The sequence below is a fragment of the Eumetopias jubatus genome, unplaced genomic scaffold, assembly GCF_037043125.1.
Source record: "Eumetopias jubatus isolate StellerSeaLion01/CBP00866 unplaced genomic scaffold, mEumJub1_p1.0 scaffold_8, whole genome shotgun sequence".
NCBI lineage: Eukaryota > Metazoa > Chordata > Mammalia > Carnivora > Otariidae > Eumetopias > Eumetopias jubatus.
Window position 1 is genome coordinate 57,575,444 of NW_028274814.1, and position 23,607 is coordinate 57,599,050.

A 23,607-nucleotide genomic window follows, 5' to 3' on the forward strand; every position below is an offset into this window, starting at 1 on the left:
GCCATAAAACTGATTCAAAGAATGAAGGAGGAAATTCAATGGTGAGCAAATTCATTTGAAAAACACAGCTAAACTAAATGAAGTATTGAGTGCGAAAAAAATAACCACAGTATGGGGTGCCTGGGTGGCTCAGTTGGTTAAGCGTCTAACACTTGATTTTGGCTCAGGTCATGATCTCAGGGGTCCTGGGATCGGGCTCCACGTTCAGCAGGGAGCCTGCTTAAGGATTTTCTCTCTCCCTCTCCCTCTGCCTCTCCCCATCCCATTCTCTCTCTCTCTCTAAAATAAAAATGAATAAATCTTTTTTTTTTAAAGATTTCATTCATTTGACAGAGAGAGACACGGCGAGAGAGGGAACACAAGCAGGGGGAGTGGGAGAGGGAGAATCAGGCTTCCCACAGAGCAGGGAGCCCAATGTGGGGCTCGATCCCAGGACCCCGGGATCACGACCCAAGCCGGAGACACATGCCCTACAACTGAGCCACCCCGTCGCCCCCAAAAAAATAAATCTTAAAAGGAAAAAAAATAACGACAGTAATTTTCATGGATGTGTGTAAAAATCGGAAAATTCTAGATAACAACACTAGGAAAGCTGAGAGCAGGGTGTTTCAACTTGAAATAAAAAAATATAAATATTTCCGCTGCTTTTGGAAGAGAACAGCTAATAACTAACCTTAGAACTTGTTGGAGAGGGGCACCTGGGTGGCTTAGTTGGTTAAGCTCTCAACTCTTGATTTTGGCTCAGGTCATGATCTCAGGGTCATGAAACTGAGCCCTGCAGTCAGGCTCCCCACTCAGTGAGGAGTCTGGTTCTCTCCCTCTCCCTCCTCTCCTTCTGCCCCTCCCACTGTATGTGTGCTCTCTCCCCCTAAAATAAATAAATAAATCTTAAAAAGGGAAAGAACTTGCTGGAGGAATGTAAAACTAAGATACATGTTAAAAATTTAAGAGTAACTTTTAAAGCAAACCATGAGAATTAAGGAAAAAGTGCTACTCCAACAAAAGGAGCAAGAATAAAAGTAGAAAAAGCAAGTAGGGATAAGAGCTTGGTAAAAAGATGACATAAGATAGGATAAATTCTAAGGAAATTAGTAAATTTTTGAAAATTTATCTTTAGAACACTACCCATCAAAACCTATAGGGTCATTAATCCAGTACGTAAGTGAAAAGTCATAGTTTTACATGCATTTATTATAAAAATCATGACCTAAGCCAGAATAAAGAGTCAGATGCTTAACTGACTGAGCCACCCAGGCACACCTAAGATTTTATTTTTAAGTAATCTCTACACCCAACGTGACTTCAGCTGTCAACTTAAGTCAGAAAAAAATTTAAAAAGTTGGAAGGAGGAAATCAAGGCAAAGGTAGAAATTAAAGAAACAATGATCAAACCATTTTAAAATAGAGTTCAACTGCAAAATCAAAACCTGCTTCTCTTAAGAGAGTAGTAAATAATAAATAGCTTTAAAAGTCTTCCTAAGGAAAAAAGGGAATAGACACAGATTAATATTAAGAATGGAAAACGGGTCAGAAGTACAGAAAAAGAATAGATTTTTTTTACTTTAAAAAAAATGTTTGAAAATGTTACCGCAATTTAAAAATTAACGTCAAACACATTTTTAGAAAAATTATCAAGTTGGCCGAAGGAGAAATTTAACACCTGATCCACCCGATACTATCAAAGAAATTGTATTGGTTGATAAAAATGTCCATCTCTTAAAGGCACTAGACCCAGAGAAGTCACAGGACAGATTTAGCAATCTTTGAAGAAATAGGTTGTTTCTGGTCCGCTGGGAAGAAGGCAGAGTAGGAGGGCCCTAAGCTTGCCTCCTCCCACGGATACAACTCGATAACACTCACAGCAATGTAAATCACCCAGAAAATGACGCAAGACTTACACAAGAAAGAGAAGAAGTCACATTGAAGAAGGTAGGAAGGGCAAAGACACGGAAGACGCGGTCTAGGAGCTAAATGGACCATGGACGTCCTTGGTGGAGAGGGAGCTGGTGGTGCAGAGAAGGGTACAAAACAGACTTGCACACTGGAGAGCCCACAAACAGGGAGGACAAATCCCCAAAACATCTGCCTTTGAAAGAGAGAGAGGCCGAACTTCATGAGTTCTTATAACTAGTGGGACTTAAAGCCTGGAATCTTAAAAATTGGCAGGCTCACCTCTGGGGAGCCTGGAGGGTGTTAGAAAGCAGAGTCCCCACCCTTAAAGAGACAGCCAACAAACAGCCCATGCAGATGCAGCACCAGAACCAACAGTTTGAAAAACAGATGGGGCACACAGGAGGGAGAGTGATTTCCTCATATCAGAATGTGGCCCACAGAGAGAAGGATCATGGGAAGACCCCTCCAGGGACAAAGGAATTGCAGGTGCCATTTCCCTCCCCCTACCCCCCAGAAAAAACAATGGCCATCTGTGGGAACAAGCGCTGTGTCAATACATGCTACCTAACTTGTTTGCACCAAGCCCCCAACCCCTTGCTTGGGCAGATCCACCCTTCCCAGTCCTGCAGGGCCCCTCCCCGAGAAGTCCAGGCCACCTGTCCACCACATCTCCAGACCAGCACATTTTGCAGGACCTCAGTTCCTGCAGCAGCAGGGGCAGGTCTCATTTTCAAGGAGACCACTACACACCTTGATAAAATGCACCCCCACCATTGTTGGGGACCAAACACTGCCCACAATAGGCAAAGAGAGCCTCTGCAGACAACTGGACGGAAGGAAAAAGAGGCCAAGCCTCAACAGCAGAGCACACACAACACAGAGGAGACACTCCCTGAAGACCCAGGGAACAGGGGACACTGCACTGCAAGGCACTACAAGACCTCTTCTTCATAAGGCTCCTATTGTTAAGAGCAAGAGAAGCAGCTGATTCTCCTAACACACAGAGACAGACACGGTTAGAACAAATGAGGAGACAGAGAAATATCTCCCAAATGAAAGGACAGCGCAAAACCACAGTAAGAGACTTAAGTGAACTGGATATAACTCTGATAGAGGATTTAACGACCATAAAGATATTCACCGGACTTGAGAAAAGAGTGGAGGACATCAGTGAGACCCCTTAACACATAGATAAAAAAGAACCAACCAGAGATCAACAAGACAATAAATGAAATTAAAAATATACTTGGTGGAATAAACAGCAGGCTAGATGAAGCAGAGGAATGAATTAATGACCTGGAAGACAGAGGAGTGGAAAGTAACCAAGGTGAGCAAAAGAGAGAAAGAAAATTATGCAAACTGAGAATAGTCCTAAGGAACTCAGTGACTCCATCAAGCATAGTAACATTTGTATTGTAGGGGTCTCAGAAGAATAACAAAAAAGGTGGCAGAAATTCTATTTGAAGAATTAATAGCTGAAAACGTCCCTAATTTGGGGAGGGAAACAGATATCCAGATCCAGGAGGCATAGAGAGTGCCCCAAAAACTCAACCCAAGAGGTTGAGATAAAGAAAATATTTTAAAAGCAGCAAGAGAAAAGAAGACAGTCACTTACTAGGGAAAACTCATAAGGCCATCAGCAGACTTTTCAACAGAAACTTTGCAGGCCAGAGGTAGTGACATGATATATTCAAAGAGCCCAGAGGGAAAAATATGCAGTTAAGAATACTCTGTCCAGCAAGACTATCATTCAGATAAAGAGTTTCCCAGACAGGTGTGCCTGGCTGCCTTGGTCAGTTAAGCCTCCCACGCTTGATTTCAGCTCAGGTCTTGATCTCAGGGTTGTGAGTTCAAGCCTCTCATTGGAGTCCATGCTGGGTGTGGAGCCTACTTTAAAACAAACAAACAAACAAACGGAGTTTCCCAGACAAATAAAAACTAAAGGAGTTCATGGCCACTAAACCAGCCCTGCAAGAAATATTAAAGGGGACTTTTTGAGTAGAAGGGAAAGACCATAAGCGAGAATATGAAAAGCAAAAAAACACAAAAGCAGTAAAAATAAATATTTCTGTACAAATCAGTCAAGGGATTCATAAAATGAAAGGATGGAAAATATGACACCACATACCTAAAATGTGGAAGGAGAGGAGAAAAGAATGGGTTTTAACTTAAGCGACCATCAACTTAATATAGACTGCTATATACAGGAGATGTTATATACAAACCTAATGAGAACCACAAATCAAAAACCACTAATAGATACGCAAAGAATAAAGAGAAAGGAATCCAAGAATATCACGAAAGAAAGCCAACAAGCAAGAGAGGAAAAGATCAAAGAAAATCTATTGAAACAACCACAAAACAAGTAACAAAATGGCAATCGATACGGAGATCTATCAATATTTACTTTGAATGTAAATGGACGAAAGGCTCCAATGAAATGACATAGGGTGACAGAGACCCATCTGTATGCTACCTAGAAGAGACTCAATTCAGACGAAAAAACACTGCAGATTCAAAGTGAGGGGATGGAGAAATATTTATCATGAAAATGGAAGTCAAAAGAAAGCTGGGTAGTAATACTTAAATCAGACAAAACAGACTTTAAAACAAAGATTGTAACAAGAGACAAAGAAAGACACTGTATAATAAAGGGGACAGTCCAACAAGAGGATATAACAATTGTAAATATTTTTGCACTCAGATCCATAAATCAGTTAATAAAATCATAAAGGAAATAACTGATAGTAATACAATAATAGTAGGGGACTTTAACACCCCACATACATCGATGGATGGATAATCCAAGCACAACATCAACAAGGAAACAGTGGCTTTGAACGACACACTGAAGCACATGGATTTAACAGACATTCAGAACATTCCATCCTAAAACAGCAAGAATACCACCTTCTTTTCAAGTGCACAGGGAACATTCTCCAGAAGAGATCACATATTAGGCCACAAAACACGTCTCAACAAATTCAAAAAAATCGAAGTCAGACCATGCATCTTTTCTGACCACAATGTTATGAAACTAGAAACTAACCACAAGAAAAAGTCTGGAAAGAGCACAGATACATGGAGGTCAAATTACACGCTACTAAACAATGAATGGGTCAACCAAAGAAATGAAAGAAGAAATAAAAAATTTCATAGAAACGAGTGAAAATCAAAACACAATGGTCCAAAATCTTTGGGATGCAGCAAAAGTGGTTCTAAGAGGCAAGGTTATAGCAATACAGGCCTGCCCCAAGGAACAAGAAAAAAATCTCAAGTAAACAATCTAACTTTTACCTAAAGGAGCTAGAAAAATAAGACCAAACAACATTCAAACACAGCAAAAGGAAGGAAATAATAAAAATTAGAATAGAAATAAATGATATAGAAACTAAAAAAACAAAAGAACAGGTCAATGAAACCAGCAGCTGATTCTTTGAAAAGATCAACAAAATTGATAAACCTCTAGCCAGACTCATCAAAAAAAAAAAAAAAGAAAGAAAGAAAGAAAAGAAGAAAGAGAGAGAGAGAACCCAAATAAACAAAATCACTAATGAAAGAGGAGAAATTACAACCAACACCACAGAAATACAAATATTTTCAACAGGGTATTATGAAAACCTATATGCCAACAAATTCAACAATCTAGAAGAAATAGATAAATTCCTAGAAACATATAAATTATCAAAAGTAAAACAAGAAGAAATAGTTAATTTGAACAGACCAATTACCAGCAGTGAAATTGAATCAATAATCAAAAAACTCCCAAAAAATAAAAGTCCAGGACCAGACAGCTTCACAGTCAAATTCTACCGAACATGTAAAGAGTTAATACCTATTCCTCTCAAACTATTTCAAAAAATAGAAAGGGAAGGAAAACTTCCAAATTCATTCTGATGAGGCCAATATCACCCTGATACCAAAACCAGACAAAGACACTACAAAAAAGAGAACACAGGCCAGTATCTCTCATGCAAAAGTCCTCAACAAAATATTAGCAAACTGAATCCAACAGTATGTTAATAAAAAAATCATACACCACAATCGAGTGGGATTTATTCCCAGGATGCAAAGGTGGTTCAACAGTCCCCAAACAATCAACATGATATGTCACATCACTGAGAGAAAGGATAAAAACCATATGATCATTTCAATAGATACAGAAAACCCATTCAACAAAGTACAACATCCATGCATGATAAAAACTCTCTGTTAAGTAGGTCTACAGGGACTATACCTCAACATAATAAAGAACTTATATGAAAAATCCACAGTCAACATCATAATCAATGGTGAAACAACAGAACTACCCTTTGATCCAGTAATTGTACTACTGGGTATTTCCCTCAAAACACAAAAACACTAATTCAAAAGGATACATGCATTCCTATGTTTACTGCAGCATTATTTACAATAGCCAAAATACGGAAGCAGCCCAATGTCCATCAACAGATGAATGGATAAAGAAGTGGTATGAGTGTACACACACACACACACACACACAATGGAATATTATTCAGTTATAAAAAGGAATGAAATCTCGCCATTTGCAACCGCATGGATGGAGCTAGAGAGTATAATGTTAAGCAAAGCAAAATAAGTCAGTCAGAGAAATACAAATAGCATATGATTTCACTCACAGGTAGAATTTTAGAAACAAAAGAAACTAGCAAAGGAAAAAAAGAGAGAGACAGAGAGAGAGAGACAAACCAAGAAAGAGAGTCTTAACTATGAGAATAAACTGATGGTTACCAGTGGGGAGGGGGGGTGGGTGAAACAGGTGATGGGGATTAAAGAGTACACTTATCATGGTGGAAAAATAAAATAAAATAAAGAAAAAGAGGGGGGAAAAGAAACAGGTTATTTCTATCTTATATAAACTTTTGCAGAGAATAGAAAAAGAGAGAAAATTACCCTTATAAGGCTTGTTAACCAAATTGGACCATAAAAGAAAATTAGAGGCCAATCTCACCTCAACATGAGTGCAGTATTGCTATATAAAAGTTAGCAGATGGAACCCGCATTATATTCTGACATTTAGGGTTTTCAAGCATTTTTTTCCCAAGATTAAAAAACAATACTACCATTTGCCGCATACATAGATGAAGGAGAGACTCCATAGGTTCTTCCCAATAGATTAACTCACATGATTTGATAAAAATTTAACTCCATCATGAAAAAGCAACTTTGTAGCAAACTTTCCTCACCTTCATAAAGGTACAAAACTAAAACAAACAAAAAATCCCACTCAGTGGTGAAAATATTTCTAATAATAATAGTCCTTACTGAATTTCATGTTTTAAATAATTTCACGTGTATTCAATAATTTAATCCTAAGAACCCCAATAGCAAGGTATTATCTTCTCCATTTGACAAGTGGAAAATGTGACAGAGAGAGGTTAAGTAACTTGCCCAAAATCACACAGGTAGTAAGAGGTAGAGCTGGGATGTGAACCCAGGCACATTAGCCTCAAAGTCCGTCCATACTTTTAACCAGGATGCCATAATTTCTTGAAAAATATCCAAAACCGCTTAATTTCCACTGGTCGTGTAGACCATGTACTCCTGGGTTGAGTGTGGATTCTGTCTAGTCCTGTTTGAGCAGAACTTATGTGGGCCCTAGAACTTGTGTCTTAGGGTCACTTTCCACTGAGGTCCCCATATCCATTTCAGCGGTAGAGTCACCCTCAGTAGATTCCTGAACAGAAGCTGTTATTCATGCTCCTAAAGTCTATGCCCCTTGGGGTCTAGCAAGGATCAATACTTCTGTCATGTTCTCTCCCCACCAAAACTAATCTTTTTCAGCTTTTGGATTATTCTCTACTCTTAAGAACTTACTTCACTTCAGTGGGAGGCAGAAGATCTTCCCTTTCTCACATTGCTTTCTGTGGTGGAGATCCAGGACATAGACTACCCGCTCCTCCGGGCTGCATTTGCTCTACTCTTTTTAAGAAGGTTCCCTTAGTTTTAGAAATGTTATCCTGCCCCTCAGAGTGATCCCTTTCCTTCTCAAAAAGCCTGTAAGCAGCCCTGTTTGGTGGCACTGAGTGCTCTCCCTTTACTATTTCCCCTTGATTTAAGGCTCAGACATTTGGTTTGCTAACATAGTCTTCTAGTTTTGTTTTGGGAAGGCTCCCATAAGACAGAAGTATAAAGCCAAGGAGTTACTGAATGATCCAATTACCCACTGCTTACTGAATCTTGCCCACCTTCACCTCCATTGGATAAATTCATACTCTCCCAGTGGACTTCAAGTCCAGGGTCAATCACTTTCGTCGCCCCTGGTTCCTTGTAGCATTTCTCCTCTTACCTGTGCTTCTCTTTTGAGAAGATTTAACTCTAGAAATTCTTGGTCCCCTAGGGCTCAGGAGATACGAAAATCTTTCCCTAAATAACTTCATCACTTTGAGACCGACTTAATAATATGCGAAAGAGTCTAATCTAATTGCCCACGTTCTAGACTTAAAAGTCTACTCAGATTTTTTGTAACCACTGTGACTAGCTCTCCCATTCTTCAAGGGAACATCCCCAAGGGCACCTGCAGTTACTCAGGTATCCCCTGAATTTGTGCTCCCTCTGGGAGCATTAGTCTGGTTTCCTCTGTTTCATTTTTTAAGACTCTAGTCACTCTCTCTAACCTATTAATTTTTAATTACCCCCTCCCCCTTTAAAGTCCTACACAGTCAGCTGTCAAGTCTGGTTACTGTTGCTGTGTTTCCCTTTCTGTACGTTGAGCGTGGCCTTCAAGATCTCCGCTTTCCTGTTCTGTCTAATGTGCTCTCCCAAATTCCAACAATTCCTTTAAGGAAATCTTAATTTTTCTTTCTCTCAAGCATTCTCTAGCTTGTCTTCTGCTATTTCCTGAGCCATGTTTCTGGGCATCGCTATAGTATAAAAAATGAGAAATTCACCTTATTATATAAAAAGGAATTTAATGAAGGTCAATGATAAAGTAACTACTTCGAAGAGTTTTACCAGCAGCACTGTGAACCCCAAGTTCATAAAAACCTGAGTTCTCTTGCTTCCAAGAAGTCAAACCCCAAATGCACAAGTACTTATCAACCTTCTGCTTGTGTCACAGTTGCTAATGTCCCACTGAACCAAGTAAGTCACATGGCTAAACCCAGAGTCAATGTGGGAGGGAACTATGAAAAGTCATAAATACTGGGAGCCACGATTCATTGGGGCACCTGGGTAAGTCAGCCAGTTAAGTGTCTACTCTTGATTTCGGTTCAGGTCATGATCTCAGGGTTGTGAGATGGAGTCCCAAGTCAGGCTCTGCACTCGGCATGGAGCGTACGTGGGATTCTCTCTCCCTCTTCTTCTGTTCCTTCTCCCTCTCATTCTGTCTCTCAAAAAAAAAAAAAAGTTTCTTCCCCATCACTACATTCATGATCAATTCTTGCTGCTGTCCTTTCTTCAGTTTCTTTCTTAATTATTCATATTTCAATTTTAGAGCCTCTTCTCAATGGCCAATCGTTTTATTAAATCTTTAGATTTCAATCTAGAAAAGGAAAACCGAGTGACTTCATAAAGCTCTGTGACAGATTATTATGCGAGTTAGGAGGAATGGCTATACTGTTTTAATTCCAGAAAGGAAAAGGAAAAAAGCTTAAGATAGGGCAGGTGAAAAGATGCAAAAAAATACCTGCTGTCTCAGTTCCAACACAGGCATCTGAGCAGTCCCTACGGGATCCACAGGATATATTTCAGCCCTTATGTCTGCCGTATTTGAATTATATCATTTCTAGAGCTGTGGAAAGACAAGCAGGACCACCTCAGTTATGACTAACATTAGAGTGTCCTCTGAGTATCAAACACAGGGATGAACAAGATGCAGTCCTTGTGTCTGAGGAGCTCATACTCAAGTGTGGGAAACAGATTATCAAGTAACTAAGATACAGACTTAAAAGAGAAGCATCCTATAAATAAAAATGGCAAAAAAAATTTTAAATAAGAAATAAAAAACTAACGGGCAACTGCCCTTTATTTATGCCAAAGTCAGTTTGGCTAACCTGAGAGAATGGGACTTAGAAAAGGAGAAACAGGGGGAAGAGAAAAAAAAATTGGACGGGCTTGAGAAGGGACTGGGGAACAGAAGAAAATGGAATCAACGTGTAAGAGAAAAGAAAAGGTAATGCTTTGCCTGCTTCATTTTTTCTAGACTGAAGATGGGTAAGAAGTATACTAGATAAAATTTTAAGTTCTAAACTGTATTCTTGAATTCCCAATACCCACCCCCTTCTCATCCAGAAGGTATTTTATAAAGTATGGAGAATCCTATCCTGACAAAGTAGACACCATTCTCAGATTAAGGCCAGAGGGTTGTCTGAATTGAAAGGAAGAAACTTCAGAGACTTGTCCCTTAGGACATGTGACTTCTAGGCTATGTTATAGCTGCCCTTGGATTAGTCTAGAGCTCTGAAACCAATAGAAAGGGTTTCACGACTCAAATAGGGCAGATGAGCTCATTTTAAAAGTGCCAAGTCCCTTTTATGGAATAATACAGTAAAACCGGTGGGGAACAAGTATTAGTGGTATTTTTTATTGACATTCTAAACCCACACAAACATTAGTAATCTAGATAACTAGATTAGCAAAATTACGTAATCTAGAATCAACGAACTAGAATGAAAAAACTCGATAAAATCAAACCTTGAGGTACATATTTTCCTATAGAATTTAGTACTTCACAGTGGCTGATTTATGAGCAATTGTAGAAATTTTGTTTTGAATGTTGTGTTTTGAGAATTAAAAAAAAAACACGCTGATGCTGTGCTAAAGAAATACCATAAAGATGGGCAGTAAGAGGCCCTGTGTTTGGTTTTGCACATTACAGAATACTTGTGAACACCCTCCCTCTAACATTACATCCTAAATGTTTAGGAAACCAGCTGAGCCATTTCTCTCCATAATGTTAATATGGTTTAACAAATGGAATTCCCAGATCAGTTCCTCCATTTAAATGTGATACAGGTGCCTCTAGATTTATAGCACACCAAGGATAAACTCCAGATGTAGCTATAACTAGGACTTGCAACATGCAGATAAAGGAGAAAAGGAATCCTCGGTCCCATTTACCCTAACTTTTTTTAAAATAGGAAACGGGGTGGGTGGCTCAGTCCTTAAGCGTCTGCCTTCGGCTCAGGTCATGATCCCAGGCTCTTGGGATCGAGCCCCATGTCAGGCTCCCTGCTCAGCGGGAAGCCTGCTTCTCCTTCTCCCTCTGCAGCTCCCCCTGCTTGTGTTCCCTCTCTCGCTCTCTCTCTCTGGCAAAAAATAAATAGAATCTTTAAAAAATAAAAAAATTTTAAAAAATTTAAAAATTCAATAGAAACTGTGTGCCATCTTGTGGTTATTAATGTCACTCTTAAGCAATGACTTTCTGTAAAGCCAACTTAACAGTATCTCTTATTACTTTCTCCTTTAAAATACTGTTAAAGATATCTTCCTTAAACTCTTGGCCTTGGTATTCTTACAATCTGGAGATTTCGGTAAAATGCCATAACTCCCCACAGAAAAACACAATCACAATTAATGCTAGGTGACTGCCAACTATGGAAAACATGGCAAGCAATTCTCCTAACTCTAGGAACCGCTCACCACCTGCCTTTCAGTTCCTGCATGTTAAAAGGTAGGTGAGGACTTTCATAAAAAAGGTGACATGAACACAGGGGTCCCTCCATCCTGGGAACTGTGGAACAGACCAAAGATAAACACTCACTTCTCATTCTACATATTGACTTCTAACCTTTTACAAGGCGAATGTCTATTTTAGCTTGTAGTTAATAAAAATAATAAAGTAAGTGTACCAGGTTCACCTTAGCCAATAACTGTGTTACTGGATGATCCCAGCAAGGTTAGGACACGTGTGTGTGTGTACAAACCAAATTCCCCCAATAAAATGTAAGTCTTGTAGAACAGGCACGCATCTTACTCACCTTTAGGAAGTGTTTCTGTGTTAACTAGACTCCCGAGGGCACAGGCATGCCCCAGACAAATTTGGGGCTAGTGAGGCTATGGGTCAAAACACGTGATCCCTGGGTCGCCTAGGTGGCTCAGTCGTTAAGCATCTGCCTTCGGCTCAGGTCATGATCCCAGTGTCCTGCGATCGAGTCCCACATCGGGCTCCTTGCTCAGTGAGGAGCCTGCTTCTCCCTCTCCCTCTACTGCTCCCCCTGCTTGTGCTCTCTCTCTCTCTCTCTCACAAATAAATGAATAAAAATCCTAAAAAAAAAACAAACAAAAACACGTGATCCCCAACCACGCCTCCAGGCTCCGGGCGTGAACCGCCAGAAGTCAAACAGACTCCGGTAGAATTTCTCCAGGAAGCCGTTGCTCCCCCCAGTAGCTGCGGTCTCATCAGCTGTCCAGTTTGAGAACGTTGCTTTTCCTTGCTGAAAGTGAGCCTTAGTCCCTCCACGGGTGGTGCCAGAGGCCTGGCCCGAGGCGGAGGCGAGGCGGGAACCGGAGCTGAACTGGCCTTCCCGGCAGAGCATGCAGTCCCTTGAGCGTCCCAATCCCAGTCGGTGTCAGTGCGGGGACGTTCAAGTCGGCCGGCTCCTCGGTCAGAAAATGAGTTGTCGGAGAGACCCCGCTGCCACACCAACTGCCTAGAGGCGCCCCTCTCCCACGCCTTCGGAAGGCTGGGGTGGGAGGTGGGCTCGCACCCCTGGATCTTCCTGCTGGCACCCATGCTGCTGACGGCTGCTCTGGGCACTACCTCGATTTACTGCCCCAAGGATTTATTTATTTATTTTTATTTTTAGATTTTTTTTTTTAATTTATTTGAGAGAGAGAGCACATGAGGGGGGGAGGGTCAGAGGGAGAAGCAGACTCCCTGCTGAGCAGGGAGCCTGATGTGAGACTCGATCCCGGGACTCCAGAATCATGACCTGAGCCGAAGGCAGTCGCTTAACCAACTGAGCCACCCAGGCGCCCCTGGCCCAAGGATTTAGAAGAAAACCTCGAGGAGAAGTACACCCCCATAGGGAGCCCGGCCAAAGCTGAGCGGCGCTTTGTGCAGGGACATGTTACCGGCAACGACTCTTACCGCTTCTCCATCTCCAGGAAGAGCACCGAAGTCAATTTCGCCTGTATTCTGGCAGTCTCCAACACGGCCTCACTGCTGGAACAAGAAATCCTAGAGGAAATTGGTAAACTGAAGGACGTGGTACAGGATCTGTATGTGACAGAGGAAAACGGAACCCAGATCCGCTACAGTCAGGTGTGTGCTAAGAACCAGGGCCTCTGCGTGCCCTCCAACCCACTCCTGGCTGCCTGGCCGATGAACAAGAACCTCGACCTGAGACACATCACCTTCCCAATCTTCAACCAAACAGGTCAGCCCATCTACCTGGCCGGCACCATTGGAGGAACCCTTTTAGGCAAGAGGACGGGAAGGATCCAGTTACTCGTGAAGGCCAAAGCCATGCGGCTTCTGTACTACCTGAAGACTGAGGATGGAGAGATCAACGAGCTTAGCAAGATGTGGTTGATCCATTTCCTGAACCAATTTAGCAACATCGAAACGAGTCTGGCCCTGAAGAAGATCCAGGTACCTGGTGGCTGGGCTTGATAGGGAGGCCAGGAGAAGGTGGGAGGAATAAGGACACTTCTTCCAAGGATCATAGCAGTAGCACTCCCTGATTATTTGAGGGAGTCCTTGGCTTGAAGCTGGGAGTGCCCTACTCTATTTGGTACTTAATCCAGAGTCCTTAATCTCACGCATCAAAGGATGCCACAAATCTTAAATCTTTAGTAATGTTCTGGTGGAAAACACAAATCCTACATCCTCAAGGTAGGTCTGTTCCGTACAGACATTGACCATCAGGTTTCCTAGTCAAATGACTTTGAAATTCCTACTTTTAGTTAAGGACTCTGCTGTTTGAGGGAGCCCCCTAAAACTTGTTTGGACTTCACTGAAATAAAAAATAAAATTAAAAAAAAAAACCTTTAAGCAGAAGTTCCATGCTGTTTTTGAAAAGAGAACTAGCTTAGCATTTTCCGAGTAAGTGATCGCATAGTGCCAGGCACATGCTAACTATTCGGTAACGTTGGGCCAGCAAGCCTACTAGTACTTGTGAATAAGCCTGGTCAAAGTGAGACAACTACTGGAAAAGCCTTTGAATGCTAGATCTTTCTGAAATATCAATGCAATTAAAATAGTAAAAGATAACAACCTAATAAAATTTAGAAAAAGTGACACTTTTCTGTGGCTGTTAATGACTTCACGGTCTCATACAGAACTCAGATTTTGTATAGTCAGGAGCTTCAAACTTCGGGTTTTTGCAAGAAACTTTGGAAAGCATGGCAGGGATTTGCGGGAAGAAGCATATCTATGTTGCCTTCTTTATTCTAAAGTCATAGTTCACATATTTTGATCTTTTACTAAATTTTAACCTGTTGTTTCAATGAATAAGCTATAGTGTTTCAGTAGTGTTTGTAACACACACAGATATTGGAGTGAAAAGTTATTTACTTGGGTATATTTTTGTGGCAGGTGGTCTATTTCACGTCACTTTCCAGACAACTAGAATTTGAAGCAACTTCTATGAACGTGATCCCTTTGTTGCACTTGGCATACGTGCTAATCATATTATTTGCAGTCACATCATGCTACAGGTAAAACAGCTTTACTGGTTGTTTAACTCTTTTTAAAAATTATTTGCGTGCGATGAAATACATATAAAAGATATAAAATATGTCATTTCAGTCATTTTTCAGTGGCATTAATCAGATTCACACTGTCAGCCGTTGAATTAGATTCAACGTGCAACCGTCACAACTATCTGTTTCTAAACATTTTCCATCACCCCAAACAGAATTTGTATAAGCATTAGGCAGTAACCCTCCATGGCCCCAGTCCCGGTTAACCTTCATCTACTTTCTATCCCTATGAATTTGCCTGTTCTAGAGATTTCATATAAGTGGAATCATACAATATATGTTCTTTTGTAACTGGCTCATTTCACTTAGCACAATGTTTTCAAGGTTCAGCTATGACGTGGCTTGCATCAAAACTTCATTCCTTTTTATGACTGACTAATATTTCATCGTGTATAAACAGCACTGTTTATCCACTTGTCTGTTGATGGGCACTTGGAATGTTTCCACCTTTTGGCTATTGTAAATAATGCTGGTGGACAAATATTTCTTTGAGCTCCTGTTTTCAATTCCTTTCAGTATATACCTAAGAGTTGAATTGGTGAGTTGTATGATAATTCTTTGAAGAACAGCCAAACTGCTTGCCACAGAGGCTACCCCATTTTATATCCTACCAGCAATGTATAAGGGTTCCAATTGCTGCACATCCTCACCAACACTTGTTACTTTTTGTTTTATTGATTATAGCCATCTTAGTAGTGGCAAAGTGTGGCTTGATTTACAATTCCCTAATTACTGATGATGTTCAGTATCTTTTCATGCGTTTATTGGCCATTTGCCTATCTTCCTTGGAGAGATGTCTATGCAAGTCCTTTGCCCATTTTTTAATTGGGTTATTTGTCTTTCGGTTGTTGAGTCTTGTTGTTGATGAGTACTTTGTGTATTTTGGATATTAAACCCTTATCAGAGATAGGATTTCTAGGGGTGCCTGGGTGGCTCAGTTGGTTGAGCGTCCCAACTCTTGGTTTCAGCTCAGCTCATGATCTCAGGGTTGTGAGATCGAGCCCCTTGTCAGGCTCAGTGCTGGGTGCGGAGCCTACTTAAGATTTTCTCTCCCCCACACCCGCCCCTCTCCCCTGCTCATGCTCTTGCTATCTTTCTCTTTCTCTCTTTCTCAAAAAAAAAAAAAAATACATGACTTGTAAATATTTCCTCCCACTTCCGTGTACTGTCTCTTCACTTTTTTGATAATGTCTTTAATGCACAGGATTTTTTAATTTTGATGAAATCCAATTTGTCTTTTATCATTTTCTTTTTGCTACTTATGCTTTTGGTGTTACATCTATGAATCCATTGACAAGTCCAAGGTCATGCACATTTTCCCTGTGTTTCCTTCTAAGAGTTTCATGGTTTTAGCTCTTATATTTAAGTTGTTGATCAGCTTTTATTTTTTTTATTTTTTTAAAGATTTATTTATTTATTTGAAAGAGAGAGAGAATGAGAGAGAGAGAGCACATGAGAGGGGGGAGGGTCAGAGGGAGAAGCAGACTCCCTGTTGAGCAGGGAGCCGGATGCGGGACTCGATCCTGGGACTCCAGGATCATGACCTGAGCCGAAGGCAGTCGCTTAACCAACTGAGCCACCCAGGCGCCCTTGATCAGCTTTTAGTTCATTTTTGTATACGGTGTGAGTAGAGGTCATTCTACTCACATATGGAATTCATTCTTGCACATATGGAAATCCAGTTGTCCAAGTACCATGTGTTGAAGAGACTGTTCTTTCCAAGTTGGTTGGATTTGGCATCCTTGTCAAAAATCAATTGGCTGTAGACGTTCTGGACTCTCAATTCTATTCCATTAGCCTACAAGTCTGTTGATTTGCTAGTACCACACTCTTTTGATTGCTGTAGCTTTGTTGTGGAAATCAGAGTCCTCCAGTTCTTTTCTTCCTTTTCATGATTAGTTTGGATTATCCAGGGATCCTTGCAATTCCGTAGGAAGTTGAGGGTTGGGTTTTCCATTTCTGAAGAAAAAAGGCCAATTGGAATTTTGTAAGAAAGATTGTGTTGAATCTATAGGTTGTTTTAGGTGTGATTGACATTTTAACAATACTGTCCTCCTCCCCATGAACTAAGGATTTCTTTCCATTAATTTAGGTCTTCTTTAGTTTCTTTACCAAATTTTTGTAATTTTTAGTCTTTCACTTCCTTGTTTAAATTTATTTCTAAATATTTTATTATTTTAGACACTATTTAAATGGAATTGCTTTCTTCATTTCATTTATGGATTGTTGATTGCACACAAATAGAAACAACTGATTTTTGTGTGTTGCTCTTGTATCTTGCAGCTTTGCTCAATTTGTTTATTAACTCTATTAGTTTGATTGTGGATTCTTTGGAATTTTCAGATATAGGATCATGTAATCATGTAAAAAGGAATAGTTGCCTTCTTCATTTCCAGTTTGAATTCCTTTTATTTCTATTTCTTATCTCATTGCTCTGGCTAGCACTTCTACTTCAGTGTTGAATGCCATTGGTGAAAATGGGCACATTTATCTCGTTCCCGACTTTAGAGGGAACTCTTTCAATCTTTCACTATTGACTATAATGTTAGCTCTGCAGTTTTCATAAATGCCCCTATCATTTTGAGGAAGTTCATTTCTATTCCTTGCTTCTTGAGGGTTTTTTTTTTTTTATCATAAATGGGTATTAGATCTTGTCAAATGCCTTTTCTGCATCTATTGAGAAGATCATGTGCTTTTTATCCTTTGCTCTATTAGTGTGGTGTATTACACTGATTGATTTTCCCATGTAGAACCACTCTTGCATCGCTGGGATAAATCCCACTTGGTCATGATGTATAATCCTCTTAATGTTCTATTGAATTGGGTTCGCTAGAATTTTATTAAGGATATCTGCATCCATAGTCATAAGAGATGTTGATCTGTAGTCTTCTTGTAGTCTTTGTCTTGCATTGGTATTAGTGTAATGTGGCCTCATAGAATGAGTTAGGAAGTGTTCCTTCCTTTTCAATTTTTTGGAAGGATTTGAGAAGGATTGGTGTTAATTCTTCTTTACATGTTTAGTAAAATTCACCAGTGAAATGATTTGGTCTTGGACTTTTCTTTGTCGGGAGGTTTTTGATTACCGATTCAATCTTTTTACTTGTTACATGTCTGTTGAGATTTTCTATTTCATCTTGACTCAGTTTAGGTCTTTTGTGTGTTTCTAGAAATTTGTGCATTTCATCTAGGTTATCTAATTTGTTGGTGTAAGTCGTTTGTAGTATTTTTTATAATCCTTTCTATTTCTCTAAAATCAGTAGTAATGCCTTCACTTTCATACCTGATTTAGTTATTTGGATCTTCTTTTTCTTCGTCACTCTAGATAAAAGTTTGTCAATTTGTTGATTTTTTTAAATAACCAACTTTTACTTTTGTTCATTCTCCTTTGTTTTTCTATTCCAGTTTTATTTTTCTCTATTCTAATCTTTTCATTTCCTTCCTTCTGTTAGCTTTGGGTTTTGTTTTGTTTCTATTTCTACAGAATGTCTAGAAATCACCATAAGGTGATTTAAGATCTTTTTTCTTTTTTTAATGTAGAATAAATTTATCTGTGAGCACTGGTGTTGCTACATCCAGTAAATTATGATATGGTATACTGTGTATTTCTTTTCATTTGTTGCTAAGTATTTTCTAGTTTCCTGTGTGATTTATTCTTTGGCCCATTAGTTGTTTAATTTCCATATATTTTGAATTATCCAGTTTTCCCTCTATTATTGATTTGGAGCTTCATTCCATTGCTGGTTGAAAAGATACTTTGTGTAATTTCAATATTTTTACACTTTCAGACATATTTTGTAACCTAACATATGATCTATTCCAGAGGATGTTTCACGTGCACTTGAGAATTCTGCTATCATTGGGTTGAGTGTTCTATATATCTCTGTAAGGTCTAACTGATTTATAGTGTTGTCCATTTCTTATGTTTCCTTATAGATTATCTGCCTAGGTGTTTTATTTATTATTGAAAATGGTATACTGGGGCGCCTGGGTGGCTCAGTTGGTTGGGTGTCTGCCTTCGGCTCAGGTCGTGATCCTGGAGTTCCGGGATCGAGTCCCACGTCAGGCTCCCTGCTCGGCGGGGAGTCTGCTTCTCTCTCTGACCCTCCCCTTCTCATGTTCTCTCTCTCTCATTCTCTCTCTCAATAAATAAATAAAATCTTAAAAAAAAAAGAAAATGGTATACTGAATTCTCCAACTATTACTGTAGAGCTACCTATTTCTCTCTACAAGTCTGTCAATATTTGCTTCATGTATTCTGGGTCTCTATTGGTGGCGCATGTATGTTTGTAGTTTTTCTATCTTCTTGATGAATTGGCCTTTTTATCAATATATAATGTCCTTCTTTGTCTCTTTTAACCATTTTTAAAATAAAATCTCTTTTGTCTCATATTAGTATATCGACCCCTGCTGTCCTTTGGTTACTATTCCTTTGAAACATCTTTCTCCATCCTTTAACTTTCCATTTGTTTATGTCTTTGGATCTAAAGTGAGTCTCTTGTAGACAGCAGAGGGTTGAATCATGTTATTTTATCCATTTTGTCAATCTCTACGTTTTGACTGGAGACTTTAGTACATTTATATTTAAAGTAACTGCTGACAAGAAAAGACTTCTGCTATTTGGCTCTTTGCATTCTGTGTATCTTATAGTTTTTGTCCCTCATTTCATCCATTATGCCTCTTGAATATTTAGTTTCCATTTTTCTAGTGAGCTGTTTGATTCTCTTGTCATTTCCTTTGGCAATGACTTTGTGAGATTTTTTTACCATGGAGATTCATATAATTCTAAATTTTAAACAATCTACATTACATTGATACCAGCTTAACTTCAAAAACACACAAATAGGGTGGCGCCTGAGTGGCTCAGTTGGTTAAGTGTCTGACTCTTGGTTTCAGCTCAGGTCATGATCTCATGGGTGGTGAAATTGAGCCCCACAGCGGGCTCTGTGCTCAATGTGGAGTCTGCTTGAAGATTCTCTCCCTCTGCCCTTCCCCCCACTCACTCTCTTGCTCTCTCTCAAATAAATAAATGTTAAGCATAACATTATTTTAATTTATTATTATAAATTTAAACATTATTTTTTTAATTTCCTTATCAGTGCTCTCCTTTAGCTCTGTCAGCATATGTAGAACAGTGTTTATAGTGTTTGTTTAGTTAAGTCCTATCTCTGTCTTTACTCAAGGATTATTTCTGTTGATTTATTTTGTTTCAAACATATTTTGAGCCACTTTCCTCTTTCTTTGTATACCTTGTGATTTTTGCTGTTCTCGTTGTTGTTGAAAACTGGGCATTTGGCTGTCATAACGTAGTAACTGGAAATCAGATTCCCCCTTCCCTAGAGTTTTCTGTTGTTTTTTAATGTGTTTATTTAAGTCTGCAGTAGTCCATTTTCTTAGTGATTTCCTCAAACTGTTATTTTAAAGACTGTAATTCTTGTTTTTGTAGTCACTGAAGTTTCTGTACCTTAGCTTGTGTTTAGCTAGTGTCTTTTTTTTTAATTTATTTATTCATGAGAGACAGAGGGAGAGAGAGAGAGGGAGAGAGAGAGAGAGAGAGAGAAGCAGAGGGAGAAGCAGGCTCCCAAGGAGCAGGGAGCCCAATGCGGGACTCAATCCCAGGACCCCGGGATCATGACCTGAGCCGAAGGCAGATGCTTAACCATCTGAGCCACTCAGGCGCCTTAGCTAGTGTCTTGACATAGATTTCCTTGGATGCCAGGAGCTCTCCCACTTTTTGCAAAGTGGTTCTATGCCTGGACGCTCCTTCAGCACTTAGCAAGGCTTACACTGTGCCTAGGGATCAGCCCTAGGTGAAAGCTTAGGGTCTTCTCAGGTTTTTTCTGAGCATACATCTTGCCCTGAGTAACTTTCGAAATTCCCCAGTATACCTGAGTGCTTTTTACTGTCCTAAATTCCCAGAGAAATGCTACTCATCTTTAGCCACAGGCGGTCTTTTGTATTTTTGAGCTGTAACCTTTTGCTCTATGCACTTGAAGTTTGTTAACTCAACCTGTGGCATTTCCAATTTTCTCAACCTGAGTTGAGTTAGACAAAACAGAGGAGTGCTTCGCATCAGTCCTTCAGGTAGCCCCCAAACATGTTAGAACAGACATAAAATGTTTTAGGAATACAATCTGCTCTGCTTCCTCCAGAAACAGGGAATTGGTTCCATACTGGTGACATGAGCTGTTACGGCTTTAAGACTGCCACTGCCTTAACGCTGTGGCCACCTTGAGCCTGTGGCCACTTTAACACATCTGCCACTTTATGACTTCTACCACACTGGAGAGGGAGAGGGACAGGGCATGTAAATTCACTATAAAACCTTCCTACTAGTTTGAAGTGCTCCCCCACCTTTTCTTTTAGTCAACACTTGCTTGGTTGTTGTAAGCTTTTGACTATTTTTCAGAGTTCACAGAATTCTGAAAATATATGCTTTTTCTATATTTCTGGGGCTTGGGAGGGGTGATGAGACTTGGGAAATTCCTACTCCAGGTTTTGCTGACGTCCAGCACTAAACTCTTATTATTTAAACTTTTTTCCCAGTTAGCCATAGGGTGCAATCAGAGAGAATAGTAAAAAGACATAAAGAAATTGTGGCCAGGGACGCCTGGGTGGCTCAGTCGGTTAAGCGGCTACCTTCAGCTCAGGTCACGATCTCAGGGTCTTGGGATCGAGCCCCACATCTGGCTCCTTGCTCAGCAGGGAGCCTGCTTCTCCCTCTCCCTCTGCCCGCCACTCCCCCTGCTTGTGCGCTCTCTCTCTGTCAAATAAATAAATAAAATCTTCAAAAAAAAAGAAAAGAAACGAAACGAAAAAAAGAAATTGTGGCCAGTTTTGTTTGATTTGGCGTATGTTTTTTATCTTACATATTGTGCCAATTATGACTAATTATTCCATTTGGAGGCCGATATGCTGATAGAACTAAACAAGTCCTTATTTCTGTTATAAGCTTGAACTAGCACTTCTAAGTATATAAAAATTTAATCTCTAATTTAACTGACTTAGGTATCTTCATTGTTCTGATGTGGGGTTTACCTTGTTAGGTGCTTAAAAATTGTTATCTAGGCATTAGGGTTGACTTGGGCTCTTGTGATCAGACAGCCAAAATATGAAAAATATCAGCAAAACAAAAGAATTGAGGTGTAGAAAGAACCCCACAGATTATATCATTCCAGTGATTCTCAGCAGTCACAGAGAGATCTCTAAACCCACATATTCTGAGGCCCTGCCCTATTGAACGAAGTCTCTGTGGGTTCAGTTAGGAAATCTATATTTCAAAGACTTCTCTAGTTGATTCCCATGCGTAGGTTGGTTTGCGAACAAATGATATCATTTAACTCTCTAGATTTTAAGGTAGAGAAAAATGAGGCCCCAGGAGGTAAAGGGAGTTAACCACAGTGGGTACTTCTTTGGAGTCAATAAACTATCTCACAACTTTGTTATTCTGGAAAGAAAGACCACATCCCCTAGAAAGCAAACAAACCAAAATACTAAAGAGGAAGGGTAGGAGGGAGGGAGAGGGGGAGGAAGAATGGGGAGGGGAAAAGACAAAATTCAGTCTTGTTAAAGTCGGTAGAGTAAAAAAAAAATGTTAAACTAGTGTGGAATCTACAAGGTACCAACAACTGGTTTGGTACAAGTTTTCTACTAGAGAAAGTTTTCAAGTAGAGTTTTCAACTAGATAGATGGTTCTGAAGATAGAAGTTTATATCAATTCTTGCTTCTCTTCACAAATGATTAGGGACAGGGGTGCCCAGGTGGCTCAGTCTTTGGGCGTCTGCCTGCGGCTCGGGTCGTGATCCCAGGGTCCCGGGATCGAGCCCCGCATCGGGCTCCCTGCTCCACGGGAGGCCTGCTTCTCCGTCTACCACTCCCCCTGCTTGTGTTCCCTCTCTCGCTGTGTCTCTCTCTGCAAATAAATAAATAAAATCTTAAAAAAAAAACAACAGATGATTATGGACAGTAATACAGAAAATCTTATACCAAAGGCAATTAGAAAATGATTTATATTTATGTCTCTTTGAAGACATTATGTGGACGTAACCAACATACTGAACACATGGGACTCATGAGGTATAAACATACAGCAACTTTATTTTGGTCTCCCTTTGTTCCCTTTAAGTTTTGTAGGTCGAGCAAGTTCTTCCTCTGTCGCCCGAAAACTCAGGCAGGTCCTGTGACTTTTGTGGTCATTCTTAGGTAAGACAAAACGCTCCATTCAGAATTAAAATGCCAGTGTCCATGTAATAATCAAGAGGGGTAACTGGGTTTGAAGCTAAGTTTCCCCCCAGCACTCTTAGCCAGAGCAGGCTGCGCGGGACAGTCCTTAATGGGGAAAAAGGGGACTCACCAGCCCTCTTCTATCACGTCTCTCCCTACTTTCCATCTTGCTAAGCTGCCTCCTGGGTTGGAGCATGCCCAGGGAGAAGAGGAAAGGGAGCAGGAAAATTCTTAAGGTACAGATGCTGCCATGATGGTTCAGTTCGATGATTCAATTCAATTTCAAGCCTTCTCTGGGCTCGCAAATAAAACTAATTCCCCCAAGAATGTGTTTGTAAGTTCCTTGGACATCTCCCACTCCTACCCCTCTGTTATCACTGAGAATCTCTTCTCTCTGTTCTGGGCGGGGCCTCCTAGACAGTCCCTAAGCCATTACCTATCCTGCTTGTGTCAGATACTTACGTATGAAGGTTATTCCTTGCATGCATGCATTTGCCTCACACAGAACCCGTATTTTTTTTTTTAAGAAAGATTTTTCTTTCTTTCTTTATTTGACAGAGAGAGACACAGTGAGAGAGGGAACACAAGCAGGGGGAGTGGGTGAGGGAGAAGCAGGCTTCCCGCGGAGCAGGGAGCCCGATGTGGGGCTCGATCCCAGGGCCCTGGGATCATGACCTGAGCCGAAGGCAGACGCTGAACGACTGAGCCACCCAGGCGCCCCCAGAACCCTTACTTGAACACATTTTAGGGTTCTATGTTTATTGTCTTGTAGTGAAGTCATGTGAACAATAGTAAGACTTTTTCAAGTTTATGCTCTAATTTAAA

The 23,607-nt window shown here is 40.2% G+C and overlaps 1 pseudogene; it reads left to right on the forward strand.

Moving 5' to 3' along the window:
* Positions 1–23,607, forward strand: part of LOC148163718 (patched domain-containing protein 3-like) — a 34,635-nt pseudogene that overhangs the window by 3,211 nt on the left and 7,817 nt on the right.